Genomic DNA, 8848 nt, shown 5'->3' with positions numbered 1-8848 from the left:
TTTTTATTATTATTTATTTTATTTTTTTATTTTTCAATTTTTTTATTTATTAGTGAATCACCATGAATTACAGTTACAAACTTATGAGCTTTCATGTTTGCATTTTGTTTACATCCCTCCACCAGTGCCCATTCTCCTCCACCAATATTCTCAGTATCCCCCCCACTCTCCCACCCCATCCCCCCACCCCACCTCACCTCTGTGGCAGGGCATTCCCTTTTGTTCTCTCTCTCCTTTTGGGTGTTGTGGTTCGCAACAGAGGCACTGTGTGGCCATCGTGTTTGGTCTATATTCTATTTTCAGTGCGCATCTCCCATCCTGTGCAGGTCCTCAAACCACACTTTACCTGGTGTTCCTTTCTCTATGTGAGCTGCCCCTTCCTCCAGTGTGTGAGGCCAGCTTCCAAGCCTTGGAGCCAACATTCTGGTACTTATCTCTACTATTCTTGGGTGTTATTCTCCTATTCTGTTATTCTATATTCCACAGATGAGTGCAATCTTTCTATGTCTCTCTCTCTCTTTCTGACTCATTTCACTTAGCATGATACTTTCCATGTTGATCCACTTATATGAAAGGTCATGACTTCATCTTTTCTAACAGCAGCATAGTATTCCATTGTGTAGATGTACGAAAGTTTCTTTAACCAGTCCTCTGTTCTAGGGAACTTGGATTTTTCCAGATTCTGGCTATTGTAAACAGTGCTGCAATGGACATTTGAGTGCAGATGTCATTTCGACTGTACTTTTTTGCCTCTCTGGGATATATTCCCAGGAGTGGTATTGCTGGGTCAAATGGAAGCTCAATTTCTAATTTTTTGAGAAACGACCATACTGTTTTCCAAAAGGGCTAAACCAGTCAGCATTCCCACCATCAGTGTAAGAGGGTCCCTTTCTCCCCACATCCACGCCAACAGAGGTTTCTTTTGTTCTTTTGGATGTGTGCCAGTCTCTGTGGTGTGAGGTGGTATCCATGGTTGTTTTGATCTGCATCTCTCTGATGATTAGTGATGAAGAGCATTTTTTCATGTGTCTTTTTGCCATTCGTATTTCGTCCTTGAGAAAATTTCTGTTCATTATATTGCCCCATATTTTGATGGGGGTAGATGTTTTCATCTTTTTGATTCCAATCAGTGCTTTGTATATCCTTGATACCAACACCTTATCTGATAGGTATTGGGTGAATATTCTTTCTCATTCCATAGATTGTCTTTGTATTTTGTTCACTGTATCTTTTGCGGTGCATAAGCTTCTTCGTTTAATATAGTCCCATTTGTTTCTCTCTGTTTCCATTTGGTTGGTCAGTGGCATGTCATCTTTGAATATACCGTTAGTTTCAATGTCCTGGAGAGTTTTGCCAACCTTGTCTTCAATGTACCTTATGGATTCTGGTCTGATGTTGAGGTCTTTAATCCATTTTGATCTGGATTTTATGCATGGTGATAGGTCGAGATCTAAACCCATTTTTTTGCAAATGATTGTCCAATTATGTCAGCACCATTTGTTGAAGAGGCTTTCTTTGCTCCACTTCACATTTCATGCTCCCTTATCAAAGATCAGATGTTTATACAATTGAGGTTGTGTGTAGGGATATTCCATCCTGTTCCATTGGCCTGCAGATCTGCCTTTGGATCAGTACCATACTGTTTTCACTATTACTGCTTTATAGTAGAGTTTGAGGTTGGGGAGGGTGATGCTTCCCATCGTCCTTTTCCCAAGAATTGCTTTAGCTATTCGTGGGCATTTATTGTTTTATATGAGTTTCAGGAGTGTTTGCTCCATTTCTTTGAAGTTTTTCATGGATATCCTATAGAGATCACATTGAATCTGTACAGTGCTTTGGGGAGTTTGCCATTTTGACAATCTTCATTCTTCCTATCCATGAGCAAGGAATATGTTTCCATTTCCTTGTGTCCTCTTTTACTTCATTAATTAGCGTTTTTTCCTTTTCTTTGTAGAGATCCTTGACCTCCTTCGTTAGGCTGATTCCTAGGTAATTGATTTAGATGACCCACTTTCTAACCGAAAAGTGGGAACACCCTTATGACCTAACATTTCCTTCTCTTCAAAGGAGAATTTGGTGCTGGTTGGAGGTTCTGGGACAGGCTGGTGTCTGTGGTCCCTTTGTGTGGAACATGCTGTCATCATAACTTTGTTGCATTTGTAATTTTTCTGGGGCAAAGGTCTAGAGCTTAAATGAGAAGATAATTTTCTGTTGCCTAAATCATCCGAAAATCCTTAAAGTCCACCTATTTGTCATGGACCATCCCAGATTCTGGGCCTCTCAGCTAGAAATTCTCTCTCTCTCTCGTCCCAGTCCAAAATTTACATTTGGGAAGTTTCATTTTTTAATTTTTATTGTTTTACTTTATTTTCTGCTTTCTTTTTTTGTGTGTGGAGGGTCTAGTCACATCCGGCGATGCTCAGGGGTTACTCCTGGCTCTGCACTCAAGAATTATTCCTAGTGGTGCTCTTGGGATGATATGGGATGCTGGGAATCGAGCCTGGGTCAGCGGCATGCAAGATAAATGCCCACCCGCTGTTCTATCACTCCAGCCCCCTGTTCCTGCTTTCTTAAGCAAGGCTTATCTATTCTTTCAACTCAGGAGCTGACCTCCGACATAATCTGTCCTAGAGTTTTATGTTATTCAAGACATGGCAACAGCATGGGAAACACAGTTGAAATTTTCTCTTCTTTGCTTTTCTAGACAGTTCCTATACTAATGAGCAAAGACTCTTGGAAGTTGACTGTTGTGTTTCCCAATTCTTGCTTTTTCTGTGTTCACATAAATATTTACTTCTTTCAGCTGTCCTTTTGGTTTCTGGAAGTACATAGGGCGGCACATTTGGAACATTTTATTTATTTATTTTGTCTTTGGGCACATCTGGAGATACTCAGGGACCACTCATGGCACTGGCTCAGGACTTATTTCTGGAAAGACTCAGAGGACCACACGGGATGCCAGGGATCAAACCCAGGTTGGTCATGCGCAAGGCAAGTACCTACCCTCTGTGCTGTCTCTCTGGCCTGCTCATTTTAGATAGGAAACCTTCACAAAGAATTGTCACACACAAGCTCAAGCCTAATGGGCACAGTCTTGCATTTACCAGGTGTTATTAGTAGCCATTCTTTGTGTTCAGAAAGAGGTTTTAATTTTTCAGGCCATCTTTTTGATCTCCTGATAACTCTCCTAGGCAACTATCAGGAAGGATGATCCATAGGAGGGTGCTGTGATTTGGGTCAGTGGTGAGGTGAGCACTGGGAGAGCATCCTTGCCAAGTGATAACCAGAAGGCACTGAATTCAGCTGGGAGTGGTGGCGCAGGCACAGGGGCTGGGGAAATAGGCAGACTGGACTGAGCATTAGCTGTATCAGACTAGACCTCAATTTGAGAATAGAACTTGAATGTTTCCGTAAAGCAATAATGCAGGGCATCCGGAGAGCACAGGGGCTGTGATCCCAGCACAGTGTACCCTCACTGGCTGGCTCTCAGTGCTTCTCCATTGGTACCCGGTAGCAGGTTTTGTCTGGAAAACATAAATACATAGAGGCATCCATTCATCTCCATCCTGAAAGGTTTGAATCTGTCTCTCGTGAATGACAGGAAGTTCCTAAAAAACCCTGAAAATCAGGAATGGAAGGAAAAGTCAAGATACTTTCTGTTACTTCCAATTCAGTTTATAATGGAAGAAGATTTTCAAGCACTCAAGCATAGGGAAGAAAAACCGTTTTCTCCATGACACATAGCAATTTAGAGGTAGTAATTAGGTGAGCCATAGATCTTACCGATAGATCTGAACAGGAACACAGGACTTCAGAATGGCACCTGGACCTACCCCTGTAAATGGAAATGAGCTTCTCACCCTAATCAGTGATGAAATAAGAGGCTGCCTCCTAACCTCCAGCAGACCAGTAGCCTTTCACTAATGAGACAAGTGTTCCTCAGAAGCATATCTTCTCTCAGGTCTTACTTCTATGAGTTCTCAATTGTCCTGTGGGCTAGGGAGATATCTCAGTGCAAAATATGTGCAAGGCCCTGACTTTAATACCTGGAAAAAAACCAGACAGGTGACAAGGTTGGGAAATGGTGATGGTAAGTAGTTGAGATGGTGTTATGAAGTGTTCTATGTGACTTGTCACACTTTCTATCTAGATATCTATAACTAATGAGGAACTAGTCTTCAAAACATATTTAAAAGTTCCATAAAATTGCTAAGAACATGACAGAGATCTCATTAAGACAAGAATAGACAGAAGCCTTAATAAAAACTTGTTCGGATGGTCCCTCACATATTAAAAGGGGGTAGATCTTTAGTGATCAAAGAAATGCATATAGACAGTTCAACATTAATTAGAGGGCAACAACACGGTATTACAAAACAATGGGTACTAGTGAGCACAGAGCCATGAGAATACCCCATTCTGCATTCTATAAATGCTGTGCTACACAGGCCCTTGACCCAACAATTATGTGCCCAGGTACTATGTACCTGGAGATGAATAAACTGCTCCTGTATCATCAAAAATCCTCATTGTGCCATGACCCACAGGTGCCCTAGGCTAGCGCTATCAATAGGATGTTAAATTGTAGATATAATTATATTAAAACTTTAATCATGTATTTCCATTCCTAAAAAACACAAAAAGCTGTATTTTTCAAATATATAGTGTTTGTACATGATCTCATTCAAACCAAGTGTGAGAATAGGCAGAAGGGCTTTATGATGACAGTGACGAGGATGATACCTTGGGAGAGTCAATGACCCGAAGGGCTGTAGGCAGAGTTTATTGATATGTTCTTTCTCCTCCTTGATTTTAGTGGTGGCTGTAGCCTGGTGAGTTTGTGGAAAACATTGAAATAGCTCTTCTAACATGAATGCATTTTTTTTTTCTTTTTGGGTCACACCCGGCAATGCACAGGGGTCACTCCTGGCTCTGCACTCAGGAATTACCCCTGGCGGTGCTCAGGGGACCATATGGGATGCTGGGAATCGAACCCGGGTCGGCCGCGTGCAAGGCAAGTGCCCTACCCGCTGTGCTATCACTCCAGCCCCTGAATGCATATTTTTGAATATCTTTATTTCTTTCACAAATGAAGTTACTTAAAGAACAGATGTCATATTTCATCTCACATTCTTTTCTGACTTTCTAATTAGGTTAAAACCAGTGGATCTTTGGTTCCCCAGGACACAAATTCCTTGGTCAGTACTGACCCCACCCCATTGATGCCTGTGCATAAAATCCAGGGTTTTTTGCTCTCTTGGGCTCGGCTCCTGTGTATCCTGGGATGATGGTTCCTGGAGCAGCCCTGTCTCTCCTCTAGAGAAACATTCATTTTCTCTTTCATTCTGGGTCCCAAACTGCACTAAGCAACCTGTTCTAGAACTTTAACAAATTGACTCATGCCGATTTCTTCTCTTCCTCCAGCCATTCTACTTCATTTTCAGGCCACTAAGTCCATTTTTTCTCTTTTGTCCTTGGTTTTTAAGGCAGCCCATTTGGGTTGAGACCTATTTGATGACAAGTTGTCAGAGCAGCTCAGACCTTAGTTCTGTTGTGTGATTTAAGCCAAAAAAAATTTTTTTTTGACTGGGGAAATTAGATGGAGGTGATTGCAACTAAAGTGCCTCTTATTGAAGCTTTTGGGAAACGTAAATGTCATCAGTCTTGTCAAAGCTAGACCCAGGAGAAAATAACAGGACTGAGGGCGGACCAGGATACATGCTGGGACTGCACAAACTTAGAATTAGCCTTCCTATTTGTTATTACTTTTTCTCTTGTAAGTAATGGGGTGGAAGGGGGAGGAGTAGAGAGAAAATAGGAGAGGACTGTGGGGCACAGTGGGGACATGGGTAAAAAAATTCTAACCTGGAGTGTTAGGGTTTCTTTTTTCTTCCTCAGGAGCACTGTGGTCCCCAGACTACTGAGCTGAGAACAGCTCGACTGGGCGGTTTAGGGATAGCAGGCAGGGTTTGGGGTGATGGGCAGGAGATATAGGTTCCTGTTCTGCATCATGCAGCTGGAAGCTGGTCAAGTTATTCCCTATGCCCCTTGCCTCAATGACCCCTGGGGAAGTGCATTTAGAGGGAAGCACATATTTATCATGTTTGTTATCATGAAAATTGACTGCATGGGAGACCCCCATAGCATACAATCAAGATTCTGAGAGGTCTTATCTAAAAGGGCATGAGGCTCCTTTTTTCTCTTCTTTACCATAAACTTTTCTACTTTCCAACTTTGAGTCTGAGCATCTTTATTACTCAATATTTTTGTTCTTGAAAATATTTAAGAACCTGGGAATCGCAAAGGAACACAGAGACTTGGCACCACCACTTCTGCCTCACCTGCATCAATATTGATTTTCTATTGTACAGGGAGGGCAGGGAGTAATAGCACAGCGCATAGGGCATTTGCATGCGGCCGACCCAGGTTCCATTCCTCCTTCTCTCTCAGAAAGCCCAGCAAGCTACTGAGAGTATCTCGTTCGCATAGCAGAGCCTGGCAACCTACCCGTGCGTACTCAATATGCCAAAAACAGTAACAAGTCCCACAATGGAGACATTACTGGTGCCTGCTCCAGCAAATCCATGAGCAATGGGATGACAGTGATACAGATACAGTGATAGGGAGAGCAAAGACTGGAAGTTGAGAAACTGCAGTTGCTACAGTTAGCAGGGTATAAGGATGCGTGAGTTCCTCTCTAGCCAGATGCTGAACATTCCATATTAGTGGCTTAGGCAATGATGCTCTAGACACTGTGAAGGCAGGGATTACTGGAGTTGTGACGATTGGTGCAGGGGCTATGGAAGAGATGAGTCTCAGACTCTCTTTCTCTGTGCTCTCTTTTTTAATGATGGAGACCAGCCAGATGGTGATATTGGATAGATCCTTCCACATTTCACAGCAACATTAAATTGTACAAAATTCTCCTTTGGGGACTTGCCTTACCTTATTGGAAAATGAGAGTTCAAATTGCAAACTACATCACTGTCACTGTCTGTCACTGTCATCCTGTTGCTCATCGGTTTGCTCGAGCGGGCACCAGTAAGGTCTCCATTGTGAGACTTCTTGTTACTGATTTTTGGCATATCGAATACGCCACGGGTAGCTTGCCAGGCAGGCTAGATACAAACTACATACTTTCCCCAAAATACATACTCTTGTCCTACTTCTGAGACATACCAACCAGTATGGTATGTCACTTCCAATGTAGTGATGACTGCTTCCCTAGCACTTTGAAAGCAGGAATCTCTCTCTTTCTCATACATATGCAAGGCAGACGACGGACCACCAAGGAAGAAGCATCCAAAACCAATTTATTAGGTGAATGAATGAGTGAACTAATAAATAAATGAAGAACTGTCAGTCTTTGTTGTTAACTACCAGTAGGTTGAAGACATGAGACCTTGGAGAGAACCAGTTACTTGCCACTCTATTATGACATTTCTTCCTTGAGTACTCTGTGGTATCTGAACTGTGTTTCCTGGGACAGATGATTTTTTAAAGAAATTGATTCCCCATTTCAAGCATGGTAAATCCAGAAGCAGATAACCCACGGCACGAGTTAGATGTCCACGGAGAGCAATCTGATGCCAGGAAGATAGCTTGTGTGACTTATCTCTTCTTCCAGCAGTTGGGCTGTGTGTTATCTCAGCACCAGGCATTACATCTTTGGTAGGAAAGGCAGCAGGCACCTCCAAACCACTGGACTTTCCTGGCCAGACCCACCCCTACGGGCCGGGCCGGACCTGGCATTCACTTCACTGACTACAAGAATCTCTACTGGATTCTAGGAAGCCCAGTAGCCTCATTCTTCTTAAAGGTCAAGTCAAATTCGCAGGGCCTTCCTCCCTCTGCGGCTTGCTTTACTGACTCAGGGAGTTTGGAGTCTGAGCTCAGAGACCTGGATGCTTCCTCCTTGCTGCCAGGTGTTCCCGCCCTTGGGGGAAATGCTTTCAGGACCTTTTCTTTCTTTGTCTTGTAAATTGCAGTCCCTAGGTGCTCTGATTCCTAGGCCCTGGCTGCAGCTGGCATGCTCAGCATTTCTTCAGGCTAGCTGATTACATCTGTCTGCAGAGGCAGACAAAAGGAGGCTGGCTAAAGGGCTGATCCTGCCAGGTCCTTTATGCAGAAAAAGAATGAAGAGAAATGACATAAAAGAAAAACTCTTGAGGCTCTCATTGGGTTTTGGAGAATTTTTCAGCCCGCGTCCACCTGTGGAGCTTTTGAATTGGTAACCTGCACATGATTGAGTGATGGCAGGGCTGGGTCAACCCCTGTGTTACTCCTCTTCTCCACTTTGTTCTACTCTTTTCTGCCATGCCCTGCCTAGCCCTGTCCATTCACTACTGAGGTGACTTTCTCAAGTTCCCAGCAGGCTCCTCATTCATCACTCCACATCCAAGTTATTGCCTTTGGGCTCAACCCCTCCTGCTTCCCAGCCACCCCATACTTTATAGGTCCTTCCTGTGGTCCTGGACCATTGCACCTCAACAAGAGTGACCACACCCTTTATGTTTTCTTATCTGTTCATTTGCCCTTTTTTTGTAACCCGGAAATTTGTCCTAATTCTATTTTCTAGATGGAACAATTGAAAGAGGTGCTAACCTCTTTCTAAATACTGTATCACTGTCATTCTGTTGTTCATCGATTTACTGCAGTGGTCACCAGCAACATCTCCATTCCTCCCAGCCCTGAGATTTTAGCAGCCTCTCCTTACTCGTCTTTCCCAACGACTGGAGGCTCTTTCAGGGTCAGGGGAATGAGACCTGTTATTGTTACTGTATTTGACATATCGAATACACCACGAGAAGCTTGCCAGGCTCTTCTGTGCGATAGGATACTCTCAGTA

Source organism: Sorex araneus, chromosome 7 (assembly GCF_027595985.1).
Source record: "Sorex araneus isolate mSorAra2 chromosome 7, mSorAra2.pri, whole genome shotgun sequence".
NCBI lineage: Eukaryota > Metazoa > Chordata > Mammalia > Eulipotyphla > Soricidae > Sorex > Sorex araneus.
Note: the sequence above shows the minus strand (reverse complement) of the source record.